This window comes from Zootoca vivipara, chromosome 11, assembly GCF_963506605.1.
Source record: "Zootoca vivipara chromosome 11, rZooViv1.1, whole genome shotgun sequence".
Classification (NCBI taxonomy): Eukaryota; Metazoa; Chordata; class Lepidosauria; order Squamata; family Lacertidae; genus Zootoca; species Zootoca vivipara.
Genome location: NC_083286.1, coordinates 34,489,280 through 34,517,168, shown reverse-complemented (window position 1 = coordinate 34,517,168; position 27,889 = coordinate 34,489,280). Strand labels below are relative to the sequence as shown.

Below are 27,889 nucleotides of genomic sequence, written 5' to 3'. Positions count from 1 at the left end.
TCCCGACAACAGTCAATACAACAGTTTCAAAATACAATTGATTCTCCCTGGACGTCATAAAGGCAATAATGGCTGCCTGGAGTGTTAAATTCTTATTATCACAGTTAGCAAACAGGTTTTGGGTTTTGCAAATTACTGTATACCATTGTCCCCACTCTTTGAATAGGAGAAAAATATATTTTCAAATGACGAGACAATTACCAGTAAGTGTGGATCTTCCAGTCCTCCCACACTGAAGCTAGACAGGATCAAAGAGCATCTGATGCTACTATCATATATGATGCAGGAATAAACTCTACTAAACCCTGTAGGACTTCCTGCCAGGTATGTGCATGTAGGATTGTAGCTTTAAAAATAGCTCCTCCAAATTTGCTGGAATGGGAGTTATGAAACTCATCCCTGGTTGTGTCTCAAAAGATGCCTGGTAGATGCGGGGCTTTTTTCAGCTGGAACTCACCAGAATTTAGTTCCACCACCTCTTTGGTGAGTTCTGGCACCTCTTTGTAGCGTACCAGCCGCTGTATAGTGGCATGGCACCCAGAGCTGCGTGTTGGAGACTTTGGGCTGCATGCTGCCCTGTGGCTGTGAGGCAGCAATCGGGCGGAGAAGCATTTCCCTCCTCAAAATTGTTCTCAACAACTTGGGCTTTGTTCTTGGGGAAGAACAGCAAAATACTACTGCGTATAATTCTACATGGACTAGTGCTGGACTAGGACCTGGGAGACCAGGGTTCAAATCCCAATCTGTCAAGAAGCCCACAGAATGACTTTGGGCCAGTCACTGTCTTCCAGCCTGGCCTACCTCACAGGGTTGTTGTTATGATACAATGGAGATGGGGGGAAAGTTTGCACACCACCAACTCTGTGGAGAAAAGGTGGAATATAAATCTATTTTTTAAAAAAATTAAAAAATGGTGTATGATACTTTTTCAACATACAGCCAGGCAGCCGTATTTTTCACAGGTAGGAAAAAAAGATTTAAAATTGAACACTGATCAAATTAAACATGTGATTAGATTTTTCCTGGATTTTGATGAAGGGCTCTTCCTGAGGAGTTTATAAAATTCTGTTTTCTTCATCCCCCTCCTCCTACTTTTTTCTTAAATGACTGAAACCTAAACAAAGTCTGTCTTCTCAACTAAATTTGACATGCTGAATTATTGAGACAGATGGTTAAAATAAGATTTCCTCCTCCAGTCATTTTCTGACCTCTGCAGGGGCCTGGACTTTGATAATGAATGAAGCCTTCACCATTAATAAGCATTTGCCTTGTTATTTTCTAAAGAGTCGTTCATTCATTAGAAGATAATCGCCATGTGCCCATAAAAGTACTCTTGAACTCAGCTCAGGAGATGACCAGAGATCCTTGTTAATGCCTTAGGGCAAACTGTTTGTTGACTTCACGGTGTCAAGATTGGACACAAAGACTTTGACCTCTAATTGTGCCCAAAGGTTCTCAGCCGGAACACTTATAACCTAGAAGGTTTATCCTGTTGTCTCTGCACCAGCAGATTTCCTTCCGGGATAAAGCGGGGCCAACCTATCCATTAATGTAGACATGTCATGTAGAGCTCAGAAAGATTAGCACAAGTATGTTGCAAGCATCTGTAAGCACTGGAATTATTACTGGTCTGAGCCTGCTTTAATATTTTATTGGTGTGGGTTAGTCTATTCAGGTAGTCAGTTTGCCCCCAAGCCAGCTTCACATGCACTGTGTTGTATTGAATACTGGGGCAAGTGTACAGCATGGGGTGGGGGGCCCTGAGGATTAATAGGCATATTTCCCATCTGAACTAGGTATTATTTGAAACAATGCCACAATATGGCTGTACCCAAATCTGGAGGGTGTGAACATGCTGGAAACAACAGGTGGCCAAGATCTGGATTTCAGCATATAGTAGGAAGAGTTGATCTGTTGCCAACCAGGCAAAGGCAAGAGATCAGAATCCTTGTATTATACTTGGCCAATCTGGAAGCTCCATACTGTTTGCCAATCACAGGGGCTGATGTTGCACAGTCTCGTGTAGTTCACCACATTGCATTCCAACTTCAGGTCATGCCATTCCTGTTTCATATGTTATAATCCCTAACCCGCCATTGGACTACATTAGACTATGTTTTCCTTTCTTTGGTTATATAAAATGCAGGCACCAGGCACCAGCAGCAATAAGTCAAACTTAACTTGCTTTAAAAATAAAATAAAAAGCAGACAGAGGTTTGAGTTTATACCCCTCCTTTTTGATGGTTGGATGACTTGTTAAACAGCTGCATTCTTTTCATCTACATTTTTGCAACCACTCCTTGGCTGCTTCCTTTCCCACTTTTTGTCTCTGTGAATGTGCCATGTGGCTGTCCTCTCAATTTCACAGCCTGTTGCAGACTCCGGAGTTATTTTCTTTGCAACAGCGAGTTGTTTTTTAATGCCATGAAGTTCCTAGACAATCACATTTTATGTTCTATGACCCACCGTAAAAGGAGGAGACACTGCAAATCCAAATCATAGTACATTTTCTTTACCCTCTCAAAGGTTAGTAGGATACAGCAAGGATAATTTCATCACTCTCGCTTAGCCTGACAATTATTGCGGTAAGACCGAAAGGGATCACACTTTAATAGGCTTTAAAGATTTTAGTCAATCGGGAGCCTGTGCTTTACTCCCAATTTTGTTAATTAAAGTTGTGCCTCAGTAGCCACAGAGGAGCTGTTCAGGATTATGGTTTATTATTGTCTTGCAGGGTCATGGATTCTTGTGCAAATGTACAGGAGGAAAGCTTGGTGTCAACTTAAATGAGCAAACGATGACATCTGTGAGAGCATGATTTTTAATTCACCATTATGTCTTTATCCACAACTTCAGGTAAGCTAATTTATACAAGGAGTTTTCTCTGGTTTGCACAGTAGGGCACAGATGTAGCAAAGTTGGGAACAGCATACCATTTCCAAACTGTGCCACAAACAAACAGTGTTTAAATAATTTTGTATCAGTTCCCTGTTTATTGTTGTTGTTTAGTCGTTTAGTCGTGTCCGACTCTTCGTGACCCCATGGACCAGAGCACGCCAGGCACTCCTGTCTTGCACTGCCTCCCGCAGTTTGGTCAAACTCATGTTCGTAGCTTCGAGAACACTGTCCAACCATCTTGTCCTCTGTCGTCCCCTTCTCCTAGTGCCCTCAATCTTTCCCAACATCAGGGTCTTTTCCAAGGATTCTTCTCTTCTCATGAGGTGGCCAAAGTATTGGAGCCTCAGCTTCACGATCTGTCCTTCCAGGGAGCACTCAGGGCTGATTTCCTTAAGAATGGATAGGTTTGATCTTCTTGCAGTCCATGGGACTCTCAAGAGTCTCCTCCAGCACCATAATTCCCTGTTTATAGAAGGCTACAAGAGAGGGCATTAGTGGTACCTTGGGTTACAAACACTTCAGGTTACAAACACTTCGGGTTACAGACTCTGCTAATCCAGAAGTAGTACCTCGGGTTAAGAACTTTGTCCCAGGATAAGAACAGAAATCGCTGCCTGCAAAATGTCGCAAAAGTATGATGCAAGCCATGACCTAGATACTTGACTTGAAAATAATACAAATCTTGGTTGTGTGTGTGCTTTTAAAGTTGAATTATAACTATCATAACACAAGTTTGGCCCCAGCTCCACCCTTTCCTAATTATTTAGGTGCCAAGCAAAAAGATTTCTTTTCAGCTAGGTTTTTAATTTGGAGAGTGTTAGATATTGTGCCTTCTTTTAGTGGACGGAATATGTCAGAATTTATTTATTTTTTTAATGTATATCAGTGCTTTTTGTGTTTGCTTTGTATTTTGATTTTTTTGTATTATATTGCTAGACCCTTTGAGTTTACTGTTCATTAAAAAGCAACTGAAAAGTCCACTAAATAATAATAATAATAGTTTGTAAGGCAGGGCCCTTCCAGCCGCCATCTGCACATTGCATGGTTCCCCCGCAAATTACACCTTCTTGAATATCTAATAAGTAGGATGGCCACTTAGGCATTGCCATGAAAGAGGACAAAAGAACTGGCAGATTTGCATAAAAACTGAATATGTTAATTATGTGTATAGATGCAAATTTAGAAATAATTGCTGTAATTTAAATAGAAATACATCTCACCCAAGTGGGGGAAATGGTGATCAGGTGTGGCTCCTCAGTTGGGTGCCCATGTGGCTTCTGACCATTTCATAGCTGCCAAGTTTTCCCTTTTCTCGCGAGGAAGCCTATTTAGCATAAGGGAAAATCCCTTAAAATAAGGGATAACTTGGCAGCTATGCCATTGACGGGCAACTTCAAGGCCTCCCCTTCTCATGGTTATTTTCCTTTAAAGCAGGCTGTGGACAGGCAGCACTTCAAATGGACAACACCTTAAAACTGAGGTCTTTAAAGAGAGGACTGTCATCTTAATGGAGACCCAAAGCCACTCAACTAATAAAATTGACTTTTTCCTGGTATATTTTTACCAGAATGCCTTTCATCGAGTCAGGCAGGAGAAGGGGAGGGGGAGGGGAACAGCTTTCCGCTTTGCATATCTTACTTTTTAAAAACGGAAAATAGTTTTGTCTCGTATTTACTGATTGGCTTTGCATCCTGGGTGAACAGTTGTGTACCACTTAACTCTCGACTGAGTCAAAGAATACATGTAAAAATGGCAGCATGGGTCCTAATTGCTGCTCCATTCTTGTGAGGGGAGGGGGGTGATTTCCACCAACTCTCCCTTTTCAGTGTTCAATCCTCCCTTTTCTCCCCTTTCAGTGGAATTTCAAAAGGAGTTGTAGAAATTGCAAGGTTGCATAAAGAAGCATTATTACAGTCATGCTGGTAGCAGCTACATTAGCAAATGTTGCAAAAAACAGCTCTCATAGTAAAACTTGTTTCTTTCTCCTAGATGTTCTCAAAGCTTTAAAAATTCCATTCATGGCCCTCTTCCAGATACATTTCTTTGCTTAAAAGGCAGCATTCTCAGACAGGTGCTAGGGATCCCACAGGGCTCCCTGCTAACACCTGCCCTGTTCCCCTTAATGCAGGGCAGCTGGGTCTGGGAAACCAACACTTAATTTCCCACAATGCCCCCAACATTTCCCACAATGCCTCCAGGCTTTTGGCTGATTAATATTCTACAGCCTTTTAAATGTGTTTGTGGGAGGTGGGGCCATTGTTTTGTTTCTGTTTTAACTATTTATTTGTGCTACGGTGCTGTATTTTTCTCTTGTGAACCACTCTGAAATCTTTTGATGAACAGCAGTACTGTATATAAATCTAATCAATAATAATAACAACAGTAATAACAGTGTGTAGGTGCATTGTGGGAAATTAAAATGGTGGATTCACGCCACCCATTATTACCAGGTAAGCCAGCACTACTATATAGCTACTACCTTTGTTGCAAAGTAATATATAACGCATGCTTAGAAGAAAATGTTCCAGTGATTTTAGGGGAAGCTATTCCCAAGTAAGGACCACAGCCACAGGCAAACATCTGCAGGGCTAACTGACATTTATTAAGTTTGCAGAGTTATGAGAGGAAGCGAGGCAGAGTATGAGTCACTGTGTCTCTAGTAGAACCAATCAAGTTTCACGATAATTGGTCTCGGGTGAGTTTCTGGCAAGATCCTGATGACTTCCTCTTGACTCCCTTGCTCTAGGCCACCTTGAGGGCAGCTACTATCTATAGCCTGTTCTATCATACTAAAAGAACGCATCAGATCTGAAACCGCATAAATGGGAGAAGTAATGGATTTCCACCAAACAAGGCTAATGTCACAGCAGCAAGTTTCCATGCTGAGGCCATGTTAAAAAGGTGCGATAAATGAAGGTTGGTGATGGTAGACCTCCCTGCCTGCCATGGTACCGGTATGTTTTGCCAGTGGGAAAACAGATTATAAGTAAATATGCAGAGGATTGGACTGTGGAAATTACTAGCTCAAAAAGAGCTCATGGGTGCAACTTTGCACAGACCTGGGTATAGAAGCCATGTATAATTCCATACATTTGTTGATGAGGTGGCCTATGAGAATTTCTTTCAAACCAACAGAGTGATCAATGGAAGAGCATTGGTGTCAATGGAAGAGCAATCCCAGCTCCCAGTTTCAAACCAACAGAGTGATCAATGGAAGAGTAAAGGTGTCAATGGAAGAGCAATCCCAGCTCCCAGTTTGGGAGGATTAAGGGGGAATGCAGCAGCAGGACCACTATTGCTGTTTCTGAATCAGAGTCGTGCTGCTCATGCCGGCTGGGGTAGAAGCTGGGGGGGGGCAGTGTTTTTCTGAATGTTTGGTGTGCCACCTCCAGACTATTGCAGCATAGAGGCCCAGATCAGGTCCCTCTCCAACTGCTGGACCAGTTTAGGATCCAGTGGATCCTTGGCTGCCCCCACCCTCTTCTGGGCCCTTATGCCAGATTCTGTTGGTGGTAGCCTGTTAACAGACCACACCATTGGCAGGTGCAGTAGGGATGTCTGCAGCGGCAGCCACCTCCCCGCTACCTGTGCATCCAAGCAGCCAAAAACATTTGCCAGGTCCAAACTCCCTCCAGCAGGCATATCAGAGGTTAGGATTGCTCTGCCTGCCTTTAAAGTATACAAAGGACTTGCACTGCAATCCTTAGGATGTTTACTCTGAAAGATGGGCCATTTGAGTCCAGTGTGACTTCCTAGCAAATCTGTTTGGGATTGCAGCTTTCCTTGCCATCGTCTGCTGAAGTGATAAAAGACCTTTTAGCTGATTAATCACAATATTTATTACCAATGCAAAATCCTCAGGCGAGGTGCCTTTTACGGTAACTGAAGTGTGAAATAACCATATGAGGAAAGGCCATCTCTAATATGGTTATGAAGGTTGCACACCAGTTACAATCTCTGCTGAGCGGCAGCAAGATTCCAGAGGGTTCCAGGAGCTCACCGGGGATGTGTTTCCATAGGGAATCAGGAAGCAGCAGAGACTGCGTTGTGTCTTTAAGAATGGCTTATTAACACATATTTACACCTGGGTCTACTTTGGAGAAAATTCAGAGCATTACATCTCAAGAGGGGCTTGTTCCCCCAGAAGGGCAGCACTGGATTTCCACACCTGGAGTACTGTGTACAGTTCTGGGCAACACAATTTAAGAAGGATAATCTGGAACGTGTGAAGAGGAGGGTGACCAAGATGATCAAGGGTCTGGAAACCAAGCCTTATGAGGAACAGTTGAAGGAATTGGGTATGTTTTCGAGGATAAGACCCAAACCAATTGCTTTAAGTTACAAGAAAGGAGATTCCAACTAAACACCAGGAAGAACTTTCTGACAGTAAGAGCTGTTCCAAAAAATTGGAAGTTTTTAAGCGGAGGTTAGGGACCCAGGTGGCGCTGTGGGTTAATCACAGAGTCTAGGGCTTGCCAATCAGAAGGTTGGCGGTTCGAATCCCTGCAACGGGGTGAGCTCCCGTTGCTTGGTCCCAGCTCCTGCCCACCTAGCAGTTCGAAAGCACATTAAAGTGCAAGTAGATAAATAGGGACCGCTCCGGCGGGAAGGTAAACAGCGTTTCCGTGTGCTGCTCTGGTTCGCCAGAAGCAGCTTTGTCATGCTGGCCACATGACCCGGAAGCTGTCTGCGGACAAACGCTGGCTCCCTCGGCCTATAGAGCGAGATGAGCGCCGCAACCCCAGAGTCGGACACGACTGGACCTGATGGTCAAGGGCCCCTTTACCTTTAAGCGGAGGTTATCATGGGTGATCTAGTTGATGTTCCTGACCCTTGGGCTCCCTTCCAACTTTACAATTCAATTACATTTAAAAAAAATCTAAGAGGTTTACAGCCAATCTTAAAACACCACAAAATACAAATGCAACATTGCAACATATCAGAACTGAATACTACAGAACAGAATAAAATACAGAAATAAAAATCCACATTTCTAACCAGCATAATTAGCTGCAGAAACAGAAACATCAAAGACATTACAAATAAAAATCAAACACAAAAGTACAATAGAAATTCCACATGTTAAAGCATCGTTAGCAGCTTTGCACTTACTTCCACAGTAACATTTCCAAAGCACATCCTTAGCGGTCCTTCTACATACAAACCTCTCCCATAACTATTCCCCCCAACCATGCCCATAGCAGTTAATCCCCAGCCATCCACTTGTCACAAGACAAACAGCATTGAACATAATTTACAACCAGCTCATTCACCCACCAACGATGCATTAGCAATGATGAAATTGAATACGTCTATGCGATCCTGAATCAAAAAAAAGTATCTTTGGAGAATGATGCAAGCGTGTAATAGTATATATATATATCCATAGGTCTATTTGTCTTTTAAGTACCACTAGTTAAGCTGGGACACTTGGATGTAACCTGTCCCTTTCTCTCTGATTTCTCCTTTCATGATAAGCTGTTCTACTTACTGAAACAAGTCTACTTCAGGGGATTAGCCTTGATTAAGGTGTGCAGTTGTGATTGAAAACTTCTCTGCTAGTCATAACAGTCTAGACTGCCAAGGAAAGCTGAAACTGAATACTTACGCAGGGCCCAAGAACGTCTAGTGAACTTTCAAGAGCAAAGATGAAACGTGCAGTAAATAACTAGCATTAGCTTTAAAGGCTTCCCTTCCCCTTATTGATTATTAATTCTCTTGAAGTCACTGGCTAATTGTAGCAGTGATATTAATGACCTTCTTTCAAAGGAGAATTCTGAAAACAGCAGTTTATAAAGTGACACTCCAGAGCTCTATCTATATCTTTTCGCCATGGGGTTTGAAGACAGTTTGATAGATGGAAAATGTCTCTCAAGTAAAGGTTGATCCTCAAATTGCAGCACTAAAGTGATAACTGAATACGGGTTCCCAAAATTGTGGTTCCCCCAATTCTGGATAATAGCAAACCTCCACTTGCTGTGTGGTGTGGGTTGCATGTCCAGGGAGCTCACCACAAATACTGATACCAACTTGTCTGTCTGCTGGTTATAGGACAGCAGTAAGTGCCACCTATGCTCATGTTTACCATGTGGCTGTAGAACTGGACTTCAAACACATAGCACAGGGGTCTTCAGCCTAAGCATGGGGGTTGTTTAACCGACCCATGAGCTGCCCCCGAGTCCCCATGTGCTGTGCTAAACCAGTGCAGCACAGCACAGGGACTCGCTTTTGAGGTCCCGAAAATCACGCCTGCACATGCGCAAACACCCAAAATCACATCTGCGCAGATGCCGAAAATCACGGGTGGGCACGCGCGATCCGGCCCACAGAGGGATCTCCACTGGTGTGAAATGGCCCAGGCAAAGTAAACCTTTGCCGACTCCTGAGTAGCAAGTGTCCTTGAAACATACTGAGAAGGGCTAGGTTTAAAACATGCATACACCATCTTAGAAAAATACTGTACAATCTTTTTCCAAATAGTGAAGTCATTAGGCTAATAAGCACCAGCTTGTGCTATGTGCCTCTGTTAATGTGTCAGCTAACAGATAAGATTTCCAGAGGGCCAGACATGTTTGTTGTTTTTACTGCAGCACAGACTTAGGGCAGTGTTAGGACCCTGTCTTCGGACCCTGCCTCTCTCCATAGGAACCAGCTTAGACTCTGATATCATCCTCCGAGGCCCTTCTTTGTGTGCCTCCTCCACAAGAGATCTAGAAGGTGGCGACATGAGACACAGGCCTTTTCTGCAGTGAATGCTCTCCCCAGGGACGTTTGGCTGGCACCTTCATTTACACCTTTAGGTGCCATGCGAAAACATTCCTCTTCAACCAGCCCTTTGGCGAATTAACAACTTATTCCCCTTTTAAATGTGTTCATGGCAGGGTGTGGCGGGAAGAGAAGTTATTGATTCGTAGGGTTTTTTGCTTTTGCTTTTTTCATGCATTTTGTGCTTTTGTGTTGTATTTTTATGTTGTGAACCGTCCTGAAATCTGCAGGTGAAGGTCGGCATACAAATTTAAGAAACAACAACAACAACAACAACAACAACAACAATTTATTGGGAGTCTGCTTCATCAGATGCTTGAAGTGTTATTCTCAGCTGCAGTGAGGATATTCTCTCTTACAATCTTACACGCCTCTCCCCTCCTCCATGTATCTATACCTGCAACTGAAGATGGCACTCCATGCATCTTTTGAGGTGGACTGTACTGGTATTGGTTATGTAGTATCTTCCATCACAGTCCAGCAGTGATAAAGGAAACTGTTGTAGGTTGTGTCTTGCCATGTTTTGATTGGAATATGGTCCTCTTAGTCCTACTTGGGGCTTAGAGCACACATGTGCTACTGGACAATTTTTGTTTTGTTATTTTTATATATCGACTGCGTCAGACCAACACAGCTAGCTACCTGAATCTAGAAGCATTTTCAGCTTTAGCGCGAAGCACAGTGAAATACAAATTCATATGGGGGAAAATTGCTTGCTGTTGCAGAACAGGGAGCATGGGGGGGTTTCATGGTGTGCCTTCAATCTTGCAGCCATCAGAAAGCTCCTCCAAGCTGGCACAGTTCTACTTCCAATCTTCTCGTTTCAAATGCAAGCTAGCTCAGTTGGTACAGCATGTGACTCTTAATCTCAGGGTTGTGGGTTTGAGCCCCGCATTGTGCAAAAAGATCCCTGCATTGAAGGAGGTTGGGCTAGACAACCTTGCGGTCCCTCCCAACCCTACAATTCTATGATTCTTCTGAGGTGAAGAGGGGGAGCTCTGCATGAATCCAGAAATATGTGATTTCCATCTTTATCTTCAAAGGTGTTGTCACCTGCCTAAGGTTTTACCTGCCAATTAAAGCTGAACAGACTGGCTTTGATGTTGTAAGTTGACTGGAAGCCTAGAATTGTCATGCTGCTTTCATACTGGGTTGCGGAAATACGTCTTATTAATTGCCAATGTAAGATTTGAAGTTTGAAACAGAAGGGGACTGTTGAATCTCTACAAACAAAGCACAGGACTGGGCCGATGACACTAAAAGCTCTATTTTGTGTTGACGTCAAGTGAGCCTCGTACCAGCTTGTCCTTAAAACTGCCAGCTCCTACCAACACACTATGTCAGGAGGGAGCAAGAAGTAAATCAAACTGTGCAAGTTGGAGTTAACTCTTTACAGTCACACCTTGGTTTTCAAACAGCCTAGTTCTCGAACGTTTTGGCTCTTGAACGATCAAAACCCGGAAGTGAATATTCCGATTTTCAAACGTTCTTTTGGAAACCGAACGTCTGATGGGGCTTTGTATCTGCAGGCGCTTTCCGCAGCCAATTAGAAGCTGTGCTTTGGTTTTTGAGTGCTTTGGAGGTCAAGAGGACTTCCGGAATGACTGCATTAGGAAAAACACAATCTGCACAGATTTGGTGGAGTGTCAGATCTAATGAGCACAGCATTAGGTAGGTCTTGTCCCATGGATCAGTTGCCAAGACTGAAAGTCCCCACAGCCGTCTAAGTCCCCTCCTCTCCAGAGTTTTCCCCAAGCAATTGGAGAAAGCGATGTTGGTAGAGGAAGGGCCGTAAAACCCCAACTGTGCTATACATTTACAGCAGTATTACATACCCTCCAACATGCTGAGTCCCAAAACTGGGACACACATCTTCCCGTCCGTGCTCCTGTGCAGGTCACATGACCCACACGAGATCACAGAGCACCAAAGATGCACTTTTAGGGGGCCATTCTCCCACGGTACTCAAAAGCGTGCATTTTGGGATGCCGCACAAGATCATGGCCACAAAGAAAGTAAGATCTAGGTGTGAAATTGCATAACATTATGGCAACCAACAAGGCCATCATGCTCTCATGGGGGAAAACAGGAAGTCCTGGTTTTTCCGAGACACATGCAGGGTATGGTATTATACTATTTTTAAACAGTCATGACTTCTCCCAAAGAATCTTAGGATTAGCAGTTTGTTAAAGGTGCTGAGAGTAATTAGGAGACCCTATTCCTCTCAAAGAATTAGTTCCTGGTGTTGTTTTAATGGTTGTTGTGTTTTTTCTTCTACTGCTTAGAGAGTTCTGAAGTATTAAATAGTTTAGAAATGCTTTAAAATAAATAAAGTTCCTTAAATCCTTGGCTTTACATACTGTTCACGTGAACTTCCTATGGCTTCTTTATTGCATCTACATTTCCTGTTTACAAGAAAGGAACCAGACAGAATGTCTAAATTAAGCTGACAGCGTTCTGTTGGGAGACGGGTAATGCACTTTTCTCAAAAGGAAGATCATGGTCTAAAAGTTTGTCTCTTGCTCAATAGCCAGTAAACTTTCAAGACTGGAAAAGAAAAGATGGTCTGAATTGTGAAAGATTAGGCAAAGATTAGAAGAAAACAGCAATGCCTTTGGGACCCACAGCCTTAGATCAAAACTTCAGGCATAAGCACTGCTAAGATATTTTTGGCTCCCGGGCTCACAGATATACCCTTTTTATTTGCCTTGGAGAATCCAGATGGAAGATAGGTCCTGTAAATTGTTATCTAATCTAACCCAGTAACCTGTATATCTGTCTGAGCTGATACTGATTCAATATACCTAGTAGTCTTAGAACTAGTTATGTTGCAACACTGTCTTTGCACCAAAAATGATCCCAAAAGGAGTCTAAGTGGCAGTTCACAGGATCATCCTTGAGCAGATTCCTCAGAGGAGACAGTAGTGGAGGAAGGGGGTGCGGGGGTGCAGGCTGCCCTGGGTGCCATCACCATACCTGCCAAGTTGCTGGGACCGGACCGGAAATAGCAGACCGGAAGTAGCGCTGCCGCCATTTTGGAACTGGGCAGAGCAAGCTCAGAAGTGACTTTTGATGCTGCTTTGCCCAGTTCCAAAATGGCCGCCGCGCCAGAATAAACCGGGGAAAAACAAATAAAATCTGTTTTTTTCAGCTAGGAACAGCTGGAAAAACAGGGGTTTCCCGGGGAAAACGGGAGACTTGGCAGCTATGGCCATCACTGAGGGGGGTGACAAAATGACAAAAATATGAAGGTTGTGTGTGTTTTTTTAAAAAAAAAAACGGGTTCACGAAACTTTTTAGTTCACTCAACAAATGTAACGAAACGTGGCTGGCACTGGGTGCCACACTGCGGGGGCTGGCACTTACCACGGGGCCTGCAGCATGCCCAAAACACTTGCGTCTGCCCACCGCCTCTCCCTCAGCCGCCCTAAAGCTGAGGGGGAGATGGCGGAGAGGCTCCATGAAGCACCCCACCCCCAAGGGTGCCTTGCCCCACCCCTGGCTGCAGGAGGCGCACACCGCATCTGGCACCCAAGCAGCTAGCTATGCCGCTGAGAGGAGACACTCCATGGAAACCTCATTATGCATATGCAGAAATGCGAAATACAGAACAAATCTCAAAGCCAACCTGGGATACGAAAATATGACATCATGTGACATTGGAAGACATTCTTGAGGTGACCCGAATTTCCCAAACATTCTTCTGAGATTTTCTTTTTTTCTTTTTTTCCACCTTCCCTTTGCAGAATATTATCAGAAATTTATCCACCAATTATTTTGTCCTGATTCATATTCCCTTCCCCACATCCCACACTAAGGTCCTGGAATAACACTACGCCTGAGGCATTATGGAGGATGTAAAATAAAAGGTGACATGACAGCCAACAAAGTTAGGAAAAAAGTAAAAGGTTTTGCTGCTGCTGTTAATGGTGATCTTTACCTGTGAAGAACTGTTGGGATAATTTCTCCTGCCCTAAAGAAATATGGTTAAATGGTTCTCCACCCCACTCTCCTCGGCCCACAAATAAAGTGGAAATTTTTGCTCCCAGATGATGATGCAACAGCTGTTATCAGCCTTTGAAATCTGCCAAATTGCAGGCTCCATGATCTTCCTTGCATATTGCTTTTTACTTCCTTGTGAACATTAGGTAAAGTGTTTTTTAAATATTATTTAAAAGAGAATTCTGAAGTCTAGAGAGATTAAAGAAGCATTTTCATTCCTTAATACCTTTTACTATTACAGTTTAGTCAAATTACTCGATAATAGTTCCCTTGAGACAGAAGAGCTACATTCGCAGAAAGATCTTTGTGTTCCTCTCAGCATTTCTTTACTAGGGCAGAAGCCCAAGGATTTTTGTCGCTTAGCATTTCCCCGTTGAAGCTCTTCCCTCACTTGCCAACATTTGTGAAAGCCACTACAAATAAAAATCTGATAATATTTTGTGAGACCAGCCATTGAGGCCTGGAGGTCGACAGCTTCTTTCTGGGAACACAATAGCCCTGCTCATCTGGGCATGTGGTGGTTTTCTGGAAAGCCTGTGCCTGGTTTAGGCTTAGCCTACTGGCTATAAGGTGAAGATTTGCTATTAAAAACAGTTGCTCTGATTCCAGCTCCCTGTGACCCTGCTTGGCTTGTAGACAAACACGAGAAGCAAAGTGCTGGAAAGACAATGCAGCCACTCTGGACAGTTGTGAGGTTTTTCGATACTGGGATGTATAAACCATCTAGCTGCTACAGTGTGGTAGGCTGACCTTGGTGGGTAAATCCTGAACAGCAAATACCAAAGGGGCTGGTCGTGTGGGGGCTGCCCCTTGGGGTCACCTCCTCCTTTTTTCATTTTATTTTGTTGTGGCGTATATGTGTGTGTGTGTGTGTGTGTGTGTGTGTGTGTGTGTGTGTGTGTAAGCTAAGCTCTTATGCAGAGTTGTATGGGATGTTTATTATCTGCTCCTGGGCCAGTAGCAGAGGGAGAAGGTGTTCCATGTTGTTGATTTTTCCTCTCGTCCTGAGAAGGAAGCAGGAGATGGGCAGGTGTTGTATGCTAGGTTTGTAGGATTTTCTTCTTCTTTTCTCCAGGCTCTGTTTCTTATAACATATGGCTAACGAGCATTTTTGTCTGCTGGCTTGTGGGCTGCAGTGGGACAGAAAATAAAAGTGGTTTCTGCCCCAGGGTGATAGAGAGGAGGGCAGTCTGTTCATGCCAGGGCTGTGCATAGGATTGGGCTGAATCCCAAACCAAATCAGGCTGATTTGCGTTGATTTGTACCCTATCCAGATTGCGTTGAAGCAGCTACAAATCACCACAGAGTGGATCAGGTTGTCCTGAATCAATCTGCATAGATTTGTGCTCATTTGTAGCTGAAAACGTGCTTTGTTGTGAGCCACTTGGTTGTTGGGAAAGTGGCAGACAGATATTAAATTAAAATCAATATCCAACCTTAGAGCAAAATATCCTCTTGAATTATATACCCAGCACACGGAACCCTACAAAAGGACAATATGAGTGGACTCTCTGTGCCCTTACCACAGCAAAAAGACTGATGCTGATGGACTGGAAAAATAAAAAATGCAGCTCCCTTCTATGATTGGATTGAAGACCTATACAAACTCGCAATATATGAACAACTTGCAAATAAAAAGGCAGACTTGCCATGGACAAATTGAATGGTATTTGGAATCCATTCTTACAAATACTGTACTGTAATAGGTTAATATCTGGTGAAGTACAATAGCAACTTTGTAAAGTATACAGTTTTAGGGGGGTTTCCTCCCCCCTTATTTTCCCTTCTAAACGGGTGCTGTTTCTTTTCTTTTCTTTTCTTTGCGACTCACCATATTTAGGCCGCGTATAATTATGTACTTTTTGAACTTTCAGTAAAGATGTCCAGGGGGGGGGGTCAATATCCAACCTTGTGGCAAACTAGTGGTGTGCACCCATAAGCATGTGCCAGGTTTGTCTTTCACTATATGTTGGCAATTATAATTTTTCTGACACCTTTCATTGGAAGCAGCAGATCATATTGGAATAATGCAGCATTTTTGTAATGAGATTTTCCTGCATACGGGGATTATCTTTCATTGCAGGCTCCCTTATGAGAAGCAGAGCTTTTGGCATAGGTTTCCCATCCTTGACCTCTTCAAACAGCTTCAGAGTAAGTGCTGATGCAGCTAATCCTACCGTGAAGGACAAGGTTGGGTTTGATCACCTGTGTCAGTAGTCCTTCCTCACCCAAGAGCCTGTGACTCTCTAACAATATCCCTACCTCTTTTGACAAGACGAAACCCCAAACCATAGTCAACCAAGCAAAGCAATTTAAGAGAATGACACAGCTAGAATTTTGATATGAATAGAGGGCGAGACTTTTTATTTGCCTAGTTTTATTTGCTTACTTTCAGCCCATGAGTGAATAAAATGGAGGTCTACTTCTGTGCATCTATTCTTTTGCATCACTCTGGCATTACAAAACATCTCCATTGTTTTGTTGCACAACTGTCAACATCCTACACACATCTAGCCTATGTTTCCTGATGGAAATCCCTGCAACGGATATTCTGGTTATTTCTCTGTAGTGAATTGCAGGTGAATGCCAAATTCACAGGAATATACTCCAGGGACTCAGCTAAACAGCTGCAAATATAACGTTTTAAGTGCGTTTTAAGTGCATTGTACAAATGTGACACTAGATTGCGCTGATGACATGTTCCATATACATTGTAAAACTGGTTTGTTTTTTGTTTGTTTTTAAAAAAGCATTTTTTAATATCTGTGTAGATTCAGCCCAAATCTGCATTCTGGCATAACTTGATATTGTTATGATATAAATCCAGTGCCTATAGTGTGTATGTGTTTCTTCCTGATTTAAATTATAATAGATGATTTAACACCCAGCATATTAATGTGGAATCCATACCCCCAAAAAGCCAGTGGCAGAAATCCCATTGATTTTGTTGGTTTTGTACTATTTCCTGTGTGTGCTCTGCCTTTTTATTTTCTAGCCTTCGCAAAATTCAGGACTGTCAAGTGATGTGCATTTTATCCCGGTTCATATATTTATTGTATCAAATTTGCAATCATTCCCAAGATAGCAATTATTTAAAGAAAACTACCATTGGGAAGTGCTTCCCATTTTTCATGCCCTACAGAATAAATACATGTCCCATAAAGTGTTTTTTTTCTCTCTCTCCCATCTTACATTTCTTTCTCCGAAAACAAGCCAATAGTTCAGTAACATTTTAAAACATGTTCAAAAGTAAGTTCAATTGAACGCTTTCTCTCATCCACAGATGAGATGCACTGACATTTCAGAGATGTTCTACCAAGTCAGTATCTTTAGTTTCAAAGCCCAGTTTTAAAAAAGAACTGCATTTGGGGCTACTGCAAGATGCCATGAGCATAAACCAGCACCACACTGCAGTGTGGTGTAGTGGTTAAGAGTGGAAGACTCCTAATCTGGGGAACCGGGTTCACATCTCCACTCCTCCACATGCAGCTGCTGGGTGATCTTGGGCTAGTCACACTTTTCTGAAGTCTCTCAGCCCCACTCACCTCACAGAGTGTTTGTTGTGGGGGAGGAAGGGAAAGGAGAATGTTAGCCGCTTTGAGACTCCTTCGGGTAGTGATAAAGTAGGATATCAAATCCAAACTCTTCAAAGGATGTCATTACTAGCATAGCATCACACCCAAGACAATGTCTGAAGCTGGCTGCACCCTTAAAAGAGGCTTTAGATGTCTACATGAGTGAGGGTTATGACATCTTCACTTCCGCTTGATTAGATTTTCTAGGTGTAATAACATGAGAGTATTGTGGAAGCCAAACACAAAGCTTATCTGTTTGCTGAATGGGTGTCAAAATACCTCATATATTTCTATAATGAGATAATAACAGCCATGTCCCTGTTCCCTCTGTGCTCCCTTATTGTATCTATTTTTTAATAATGACATTCTAGCTAATGGCTTCCCCCTCCACAATCTGCTTCTGTAATAGAAAGTCTGTATGACTGACAGCAGAACACTGCTGATTCATTAGTAAGTTCCAGTTCAGACACAAATTTTGGAGTATAGTGTAATGGACTGAAAGCTATTTTTCAGTTACTACTGTAAGATGATGTATATTCGCACCTAACCGCTGCATCTGTCAGATTGTAACCTTCCCTGTTGTTGGCTTCAAGAAATGATGTATAAATCTCTCTTCCCCTCCCTTTTGCACTAGAGAATGTTTATTTTCAGAATGAAGTCATTTTCTTGCCCCTTTTTAGCATTCAGCAAGAGTTTGCTTTTAGCTAATTGAAATTAGTGCCTTCCTGCACTAATAATGCTGTCGTGTTATAAAATAATTTTTGCACTCATGACAAGGAATCTTACTAACCATCCAGAAAGGCTGTACATCTTTATGGGAGAAGGATGGGGCGGGAGATGTTGCTAATTTTTCAGAGTTATTTTTTTAGTCTGAATTTTTGATAGAGAATCCAACTTAAACAAGCATGGCAAATCTCCAAAAGTCCACAGTAGGAAAATCTCTCTTTGAATTTCCCGTGCATCTGCTAAGATCCGATTTGGTGGGTAAGGCTGGGCACAATCAGGCACCCCATTCAGACCTGCCACAACTATGGCATTCACAGCAAGCTTCCAAAGGTTCAAACATCCCATTTGCTGAAACAAATGTCAAGAAAACTCTCTCTACTTTTCTGCCAGACAGCTGGCTGAGGATGCAGTGGAATTTGCGAACTAAGCTTCCTTCACTACCACGAAATAGTTACATAGGAAGTTGTTTTATATAGGTGATGCTCAACTTATGGGGGGGGGGGTTACGTTCCAGGAACCGCACGTAAAGCCAAAACTGCATATAGTCAAAACACCTTAGGTGAAATGGCAGGTGGGATGGCCAGAGTTTTTTTCCTCCTGAGCACCCATTCCCCCTTTGCCCCTTTTAATTTTTATTTTAATGGCCAAGCACTTAAAGCTGAATGTGTACAAGTTAAATGTGCCTACGTTGTGAGTTACCTGTACTGAATCAGGTAAAAGGCGACCATCGGTCCGTCCAGCTCAATACTATTGATACCATCTGGCTGTCCAGGATTTCAAGAAGCAGCCCATCCTAACCTCACCTTAGGTGTGTAGGTGGAGGATGGTTGAGGTTTGAGTGTGTTAACCTGTGTGGAATTTGTATGGGTATTGAGCGAGTGCAATCCTGTTTCATAGATTTTGATGTTTTGTCTGTTTTATCATTACTATTGTATCCATTTGTTATTGGTTTATACACTGTATTTTTTCCAATTTCCTTTGTAAACCACTTTTCACTCTTTTCATATGAAAACTAGTATATCAATCATTGAAATAATAAACAAACTCAGGGTAACATATCCACCAACTTGGAACACAAAACAGACCCCAGCACAAACACCCGCCCTGTCTCACACAAAATACCTCTCGCTCACACATTCATGCTCTCTCCCCTGCACTCAACCTCACCCCAACCTGGGTTTATCCACTCTTTCCCGTCCCAGCTCTCACCTGGGGTTGTCACTCATCTCCTACCTGCAGCCAATAATGGTGCTGTCCCAGATCCTACCCCCAGGCACCCCCCAATTACCTGACATTGAAAAGGCACAACACTCTGCTCAAGGAACCATTTGGTTATGGATGATATAGTGATATGTTAAGGTCAGATTACATGAAACATTTAGCTATGATCTGGACATTGTCAAGTCAGTCACAAGCTGTCTTTGCAGTGATGAATCTCAGATTGTCCATCCATCACCAGACACTTGTCCCATGCATCTATCCAATTTCTCCATCGCATGACAAATGATGTATTGGACACAGGCGCAACTGTATCTGTTTGGTCCCATTATCAAGGCACAGGCAGCACACGACAAGCAAATTATAGAGATAAGGATTCACTGTCCACCAGCTTCCCAAGAAACACAAGAACAGTCAAGTATCATTTGTACAAATATACACACATGAAGGCAACCAACATGTAGACATGTAATTGTAATATGTCACCAGAGAGATGCCTATCAATTAATCCTACAGCTTTGCTCCATTAACTTCTCCTGATTGCAACTGAACTGCTGCTATGCTAGGGATTGGCAAATTTGTCAATTTCAGTTTCTCTCAAGTTCTGGTGTTTTTTTAGTCTTGAGTTCAGTTCTCCACATTGCTATATCAGTTTGTGATTTCTTTAAGTCATCATGAAAATTCATCAGCATTTTGTGACTTACAGCTTATATTATATACACACTTTTGTATGTACTTTTGCCTAATATGCACATTTTTGCAAAGCAATTTCCCCCAATTAAATGTCATTTTCACAAATGTATGCATTTTTATGCACACTTTAGCCCAATATATGCATGCTTTTACACGTTACTTGGCTGGAGAACTGCATTGCAAAATTCAGAATTCAGAGAAGTGTAAATTTTGAAGAATGGCTGTGTTTCAGTTCACATCTCATTTTGCAAAGTGCAGTTGAGGTGGGTTTGCGTCTAAATGCAAGTTGAACCACATTTCTCCTCTGTCCCTACACTACACACAGTAGTCATGGAATATTTACACACATGGTCATCAAAATCTTTGTAAGACTCACTCCCTAACACCTTGCTTGCAGGATTTGCTCTGTCACCCAATTTGCTACTGGGCCAAGTTCAAGGTGTTGGCACTAACATATAAATTGCTATACAGCTCCCTATCTGTTATACACCCAGTAGATTGCTGAGGTCCTACAAGTTCCAAACATATCAGAAGCCTGCTCCACAGTAACTCTGATTGGGGCTTTCAGTGTGGCTGCCCCTGTTCTGTGGAATAGCATCCCCTTTGATATTCAACAGGTGCCCACGATTGGCACTTAACAGAGCAGCTGAAGATATTTTTGTTCCAACAGACTTTTCCAGCAGAATAAGTGGGTTTTTACTACAAGTGTCCATTTCATAGCTGTCTTGCGAGGAAGCCTATTCAGCATAAGGGAATTTCCCTTTTAAAAGGGGAGAACTTGACAGCTATGCCATTTGTTAAGGTTCTAGTTTTGGCTCAAAAGCACCTGCTATTTTTCTACAGTGGTACCTCGACTTACGAACGACTCGACAACCGAATTTTTTGACTTACGAATGGGGGTAATGGCTGCACGCTTACAAATGTCTCGACACCCGAAAGAAAACCACGGCAGTTTGGGATAGGGATTTTTCAACTTACGAATTTTTAGATAGGGTTGCTTCGATTTACGAATTTTTCTGTTTCCAATGCATTCCTATGGGAAACTGCGTTTCCAATGGCATTTTTCGACTTACGAATTTTTTGACTTACAAAGGTGCCTTCGGAACGGATTAAATTTGTAAGTCAAGGCACCACTGTAATTGTTTTATGTGTAACATCACCTTGAAATGGTGGCTTAGAAGGTGATGAACAAATCTACAACAATAAAGGCAATCATAACCATCAAACTTTAGCTCCTTCTCTCCAGGGATTTTGCCCCCATCCTTCCAGCCGAACAAGTTGTCTTCTCCAGTGATGCCTTGGCAGGCATTTAATAAGGTTGAATACTTTCAAGGGGAAGCTAATCCTCCACTTGTTATCTTTTGTCTTTCCATTTAGTTCAAAGTACTATATAATCACTTCAATTTTCTTTTCCAAGCGATAAGACTTGACTATAAAACCAGGAGGTTAAACACTCAGCCAGTCTCCATGTTTTATCCTGGCCTTATCTCCAGTCATCATCAGGTACCGTCTTTCTCTCCACAACCTTCTATGGAAACTGGCCTTCAGCCTGGGCTCAGGCATTCACGTCCAATGCTCTTTTGTGCTGAAATGCTTTTCCTGGAGAGATTAGATAAGCTGATTCCCTTTCATTTCACATCTGGCCTAATAGATTCTTACTATGAAATCTGCTTTCAAGTTGTTGTTTTTTCTAGTCAAGGTCCCCTGCTTTAGAATGCACACGCAAGCCTGGCTATTTATATTCTGGCCGTAGTCAGGATGGAGCCTTATAATTCTCCTGTGTGGTGGAGGAATATGATTTTATCTTGAAATAGCATATGGAGAAGAATACTGTCATAGACAGCCTGCCTAGAGGCCTTGAGACTGTCTGCTCGGCCTCCCAATTGCTTCCAGTGTAGAGTAGCCTTCAATGTGACCTACAAATGGTGGCACTCTTTGCTTCCTTATACATATTGATTCAAAGACCCGAGGCCCTCAAATCCGCCTGGGTATTCTGGGGTCTTGTATCCAACATTATGTGAATGGAAGGCAGCTCACACAACTGATTGGGGGGTGGTGGTGTCAAAGTGTCATTTTTGTGCATTCATGATTATTTGTGCTCATGATGGTATCAGGGTATACACAATCCTGCTTTCAATACTTTTGAAAAAAGAAATATTGGAATTAATCATAAGCAGGAATAAGCAGAAGTTAGCCGTTTCCCTTTTATTCCTTGCCTCAGTGCAACATCCTTGCTAAGAAAAAACAGTTCTCCAGAGATGGGCACGTGTAGCTGGTGGATGCCAGGTGTCTGTGGTATCAAACAATACAAATAGATGCTATATTTCAATAACATTGTCTGAGTCTTGAGTGTTGTGTGGCGATACCCCGATCCCTCCCCAAGTAAATAAAGACACAGGACACATTGCATGAGGTTAATGGGTGTGAAAGGCCACAACTTTATTGATTACGGATGTAGAGAGGTATTGGCTTAGGCATTGGATCTAACTGTCTATATCCAACTCCAGCCCGCTCTGCTGGCAGTCTGTGAAGGGTTAACCGCTGTTGGGTGAGCCCTGTGATGCAGATCAACTAGGAACTCACCCTGGGGCCACCGCTAGGGGGCGTGCCTTAGGCCCTCACCTACCACGACTTTGGACATGGCCACGCCCCCGGACTCCTTAAGGGAGTACCCTTTTGCATTTTGGTGGAGGTGATGGCAGCACCCTCCCCCCCCCCTACGAAGTGGCTGGGGGGTCAGGTAAGAAAAGCTGAATCCTGGCCGCGCGCTTGCTTAAATTGGCAAGCCACACACCCCTGGAGCGTCCGGATTGGACGCGCTAAGGGAGCGCCACGTCCGTGAGCCAGCCAATGGGCTGGGAGGATGGCAGCCATCTCCCCAGCACGTGTGAGGTCTCGGGGTGCCCACAATCTCCCCTCCTCCTACGGCGGAAGGGACTTTATTTAATGCCTTTATTCGCTTGGTCAATTTCTCCATCACGCCTATCCTCAAGACCTTTTGTCTCACTGTGTGAGATGAAGAGCCACGTGTTCTCGTTTTGCTGCAGTAACTAAGCTATCTCCATGATGGAAGCTACAGGTAAGCAGTCTTCAAGAGGTAAAACACAATAATTACCTGTTCATGTATTAATTAGGCAGCAAACACAAAAAGCCTGCAAAAGACAAGGTCAGAAAGAAAGGCAAGACAGAAATAGCTACAAACGAGGGCTCTGGTGAAAAAGAAAGGCTGTGTGGTTTACTGGATAAAGCAATAAACCTGGGAATCGCAACTGAGTCAAAGAAACTGGGCCAAACACGATCTCTGGTCCAGTCACAATCTCTCTGTGTAGCCTATCTCACAGGCAGAAAATGGGGGAAATGCAAGAGTGAGATGCAAAGATGATAAATAAGTAATAATAATAATAAACCAAGCTATATTTGAAGTAGGGACACAGGTGGCGCTGTGGGTTAAACCACAGAGTTTAGGGCTTGCTGATCAGAAGGTCGGCGGTTCGAATCCTTGCAATGGGGTGAGCTCCTGTTGCTCGGTCCCAGCTCCTGCCCACCTAGCAGTTTGAAAGCACATCAAAGTGAAAGTAGATAAATAGGGACCACTCCAGCAGGAAGGTAAACGGCGTTTCCGTGCGCTGCTCTGGTTCACCAGAAGCAGCTTTGTCATGCTGGCCACATGACCCGGAAGCTGTCTGGGGACAAACGCCGGCTCCCTCAGCCTATAGAGCGAGATGAGCGCCGCAACCCCAGAGTCGGGCACGACTGGACCTGATGGTCAGGGGCCCCTTTACCTTTACCTTATATTTGAAGTAGGATCTGTATTTCACTATGACATTTATTCACTGCTTCTATGATTTCATACCCCGCAAGTATCTCAGTAAAACAAGATCCTGTTTTTTTCATGCGAGAGCACAACCATTTTGAACACTATGATCTCAAATGATTTCGCACTTTTTGGGTGCCCATGATCTCATGTGGTGCCCCAAAATGTGTGTTTTGGGGCACTGTGCTCTCATGTGAGAGCACAGCCCCGCCCCCCGCCCCAAAAACGCATCTTTTGGACTCTGTAATCTCACATGGGTCAGATTACTTGTGTAGGAGCACAGCCAGGAAGACACACATCCCAGTTTTGGGACTCAACCTGTTGGTGGGGGGGGGGGGTTAAGTGATTTGTTTGTTTGTTTATAAAGTATTAATTGGCCCCCTTTTGTGGCATAGCCCATGAAAAATGGCTTACATATCAAAAGAGTGCAGGACAATTCAAAACAATTAAATCTCTTGGCACACCACTCAAAAGTTTATTAAATGGCAAACCTGCCTACAGGCTTACAGCGTAATGGTATCTGATCAAGTAGACTCTCTTCCATGAAAGCTTTATGCCATAATAAATTTATCAGTCTTTAAGGTGTCACAAGCTGCCTAATAATAGAATACAGTCGCTGCTTAAGGTTTTTAAAGGTGTACTTAAAGTTAGCAGCATTTAAAGGAGTAGTGGACTTCATGCGCTGCAATTTTGGTATAATAAAAACAGGGCACAGAGAGATATTAATTACTGGGTACTAGCAGTGCAGATATTTGTTCCTGTAATCTTGGTTTGTTCAGGTTTCTCCAGTACAATTTCCATTGCCTAATATACCAATGCCTGGGGTGTGGTTCCTAGGCAACACAGCCTAATTTAATATTTGCAGACATTATTGTGCCGAAACCTTTTAAAAAACATGCACCCCCTCTATTCTTCATTTCCTTCTATTTCTCCCTGTGTGCTGGAATAAGTATTTCATGTGTGTCTTTTGTTTCAGCTGTTTTTTTATGACTGTACCTCCCTGCTCCCTCCCCACATGCTTCAACTTACTACATTATATATATTTTTATATGGTTTCTTAAATTGTTTCCCCCCCTATCTCTCTCTGGACACCAGGGTTTCAATAAATTTGGTGTGTTTCATGCGGCTCTCACAAGGTTCCCCATTTTTATTTTCTTGCCCAAGGGAATAAGAGAAATGGGTCTGGAAATTAAATAACTTGTTGAAGAAAAAGATAAGGAGGGACAGGAACAGCATTGCTGGGCCAACACTACCGATTCCTGGGTGGATGGGGGGGGAGAGCTTGCAAATACTGAGGTTCCAAAGGCTAGACCTTTTGGGACACAATCCTGCCACTGCTTTTTGTGTTCAAACTTTCTACAATCAGGAGTTATTTTCTACAGAGACTTGTCACCAAAGCTCTGAAAAGGATTCTGGGTACATACAAAAATGTGTGAAAATCTTTAATAAATATATATATATATATATATTTTAAAAAGGAAAGGATTCTGGATGTTTTAGGACACCTGCTCAGTTCATTCTGTACATTCAAGACCAGAGATATTGTCAGGCACCCACTGAGGCTCATGATGTACTATAGAAGGGGGCCAGTGTGGTGTAGTGGTTAAGAGCGGTAGACTCGTAATCCGGGGAACAGGGTTTGCGTCTCCACTCCTCCATATGCAGCTGCTGGGTGATCTTGGGCTAGTCACAATTCTCTGAAGTCTCTCAGCCCCACTCACCTCACAGAGTGTTTGTTGTGGGGGAGGAAGGGAAAGGAGAATGTTAGCCGCTTTGAGACTCCTTCGGGTAGTGATAAAGCGGGATATCAAATCCAAACTCCTCCTCCTCCTTCTTCTATGGTTAATTCATGCAGCCTCCTCGGTTTCTGCTACCATGAGCAGCAGTAGAAAAAGGGAGAAGAACCAGTAACCTCTCCATACCTTATCCTCCACACTCTATAGAAAGTGGTACCTTGTAACAGTCCTCTCCTGTAGGGAGTACCAGCAGCTCTTCTTTTTTGTTGCCCATTGGCAACCATTTTGGGTTGGCACCCACAATAAAGGAATGAAACAAAAGAACAAAGAGAGAAACCAAATCTCCCTTTACAGCAGGTCTGAGAACATTGATTCGAAAGACTACACATGTGAGAAGAAGCTCATGTTTATGGAAAATAAAAATAGTGCAGTTTGTAAGGAAGACATACTGGGTAGCTGCGAGAATGGTTTACATCTAGCGAAGATTTTAAGTGGATGTTAAGAAAAAATGAAGTGGCAACAACAGGAAGAGATGGACATGTGTTTGCAATGGGAGTGGGAACCCTGGTTGTTGTTGTTGTTGTTGTTTTAAAAAAATGTATTAAATTAAAATAATTTGGTTTACTTTGTAATAATTCAAAAAATCAATAAAATAATAATTAAAAAATATTTTTTTATTTCACGGCTCTGAAAATAGAACTAGGACTGAAAGCACAAGAAGGTCTCTATTAGTGTGTTTGTTAGAGCTGTAGTATAGTTATCTGAAGAAGTGTGCATGCACATGAAAGCTCATACCAAGAACAAACTTAGTTGGTCTCTAAGGTGCTACTAGACAATTTTTTATTTTGTATATATATATTTCTTTAGACAATAGAAGAGTTACTATTAACCTAGTGCAGCAGTCTCTGGCACTCATTAAAGTAGCATTGCCCCAGAGTCACCCCGTATGAACTCAGGAACACACCCAACATCCCCTGTGGCTACACATTGCAAGGGAAGCTCAACATTGATGAGTGAGTTTCCTTTTAGGGAAGCTTCTTTGCCTATTACTATTTTTCTCACTCAGGAATCCCTTTTCATAAGCCCAAAGAAAGAACACAGGTGGAGAACCATGGCTTTTATTAATAATAATAATTTTTATTTACTTACTAGATCTCTATCCTGCCCTTCCTCCCAATGGAGCCGCTGCGGGCAGCAAAACACAACTAGCAAAACAAGACACTTAAATATAAAATCAAAACACATTTAAAACATTTTTTCTTTTAATTAAGAGCATCTAAAATGATTAAGAACACCTGCACTTTACCCTTCAAGCACTGGAAAATACCAAAGCAATATTATCCAATTGGATTAAATATTTTTAGAGAGGAACGCGTATTTAGAGAGGATCCATGGGAGATGGCTGGAAGTTTGAGTGCAACTCTCTTTGCAGTGGGGGGGGGGGGTTTTCCTGCATAGACATAGTTAGGGACCTCCAGATTCCCAGACTATTGCTATATCTTTCACCTTTTGACCTCTCTATCTCTTTGATATTTAGACTGATGTGTCTCAGGTTGCATCCTGTTTTGGACCTCAAGATGAGAGGCCACCTTGAAGCTATTCTCTGAGAATGAAGGAGCAAGCATGACTGTTGTTTTCCAGACTAGATACCTAGACCAGGACTAGAAGCTCTCCTATCTGAGTTATGTATTTCCTATAATATAAAACTTTGTTATTTTCTTACTCTACAACCACCTCAGGGTGTGTGTGATAGCAAGAAGTAAAGTCTACTCTTTAACCAAGATTCTTTCGCCAAATGCCTGCTGACTCTGCATCCAAAAGGGTTTTAACAGGTCATTAACCCAGTTAATCCTAATGGAGACCAACCAGCTTTCCTTGTGATTTGGCAACTGGGTGGTGAGCCAGTTGAAAGGAAAGCCCCTACACCAGGCATCCCCAAACTTCGGCCCTCCAGATGTTTTGGACTACAATTCCCATCATCCCTGACCACTGGTCCTGTTAGCTAGGGATCATGGGAGTTGTAGGCCAAAACATCTGGAGGGCCGCAGTTTGGGGATGCCTGACCTACACTAACAATATTTTTCCCCTACCCAATAACATATCCTTCCTCCCATTCAACTAATGGAGGACATCCACCAGTTTCCTACCCTCTTCCACCTAGGGTTAAAAAACCACAAATGGCAAATCTGTAGCAAAATATAGTCAGCATAAACCTCAAATTGAAAAAAAAAAAAAGGGCAATGGGCCAAGATACTACATTAAGCACAAAGGAGGCACCTTTGTTTCGGAAGGCGGAAAGCAAATTATTCTGCAATGCTCAAACTTTCAGCAGCACTTTTTAATGGGAAATTCTTATCTTATTGGCACCTCGCAGGGCCTTGCATGAGCCATCATTTCAATTGTTTATCACACAGATGATTGATCGCCAGATTGTGGGCGGGAGGAGAAAAGGGAGAAACAGA

General features: G+C 42.8%; 1 long non-coding RNA gene across 1 annotated transcript in view; it reads left to right on the top strand.

Moving 5' to 3' along the window:
- The first annotated feature begins 2,520 nt into the window (after positions 1 to 2,520).
- The window catches only part of LOC118076861 (uncharacterized), a 48,005-nt gene continuing 22,636 nt past the window's right edge, over positions 2,521 to 27,889 (top strand). Inside the window, exons 1-2 of the long non-coding RNA XR_009558325.1 lie at positions 2,521 to 2,585; positions 2,735 to 2,856. This is a non-coding gene — a long non-coding RNA (uncharacterized LOC118076861). The remainder of the gene's footprint in view (positions 2,586 to 2,734; positions 2,857 to 27,889) is intronic.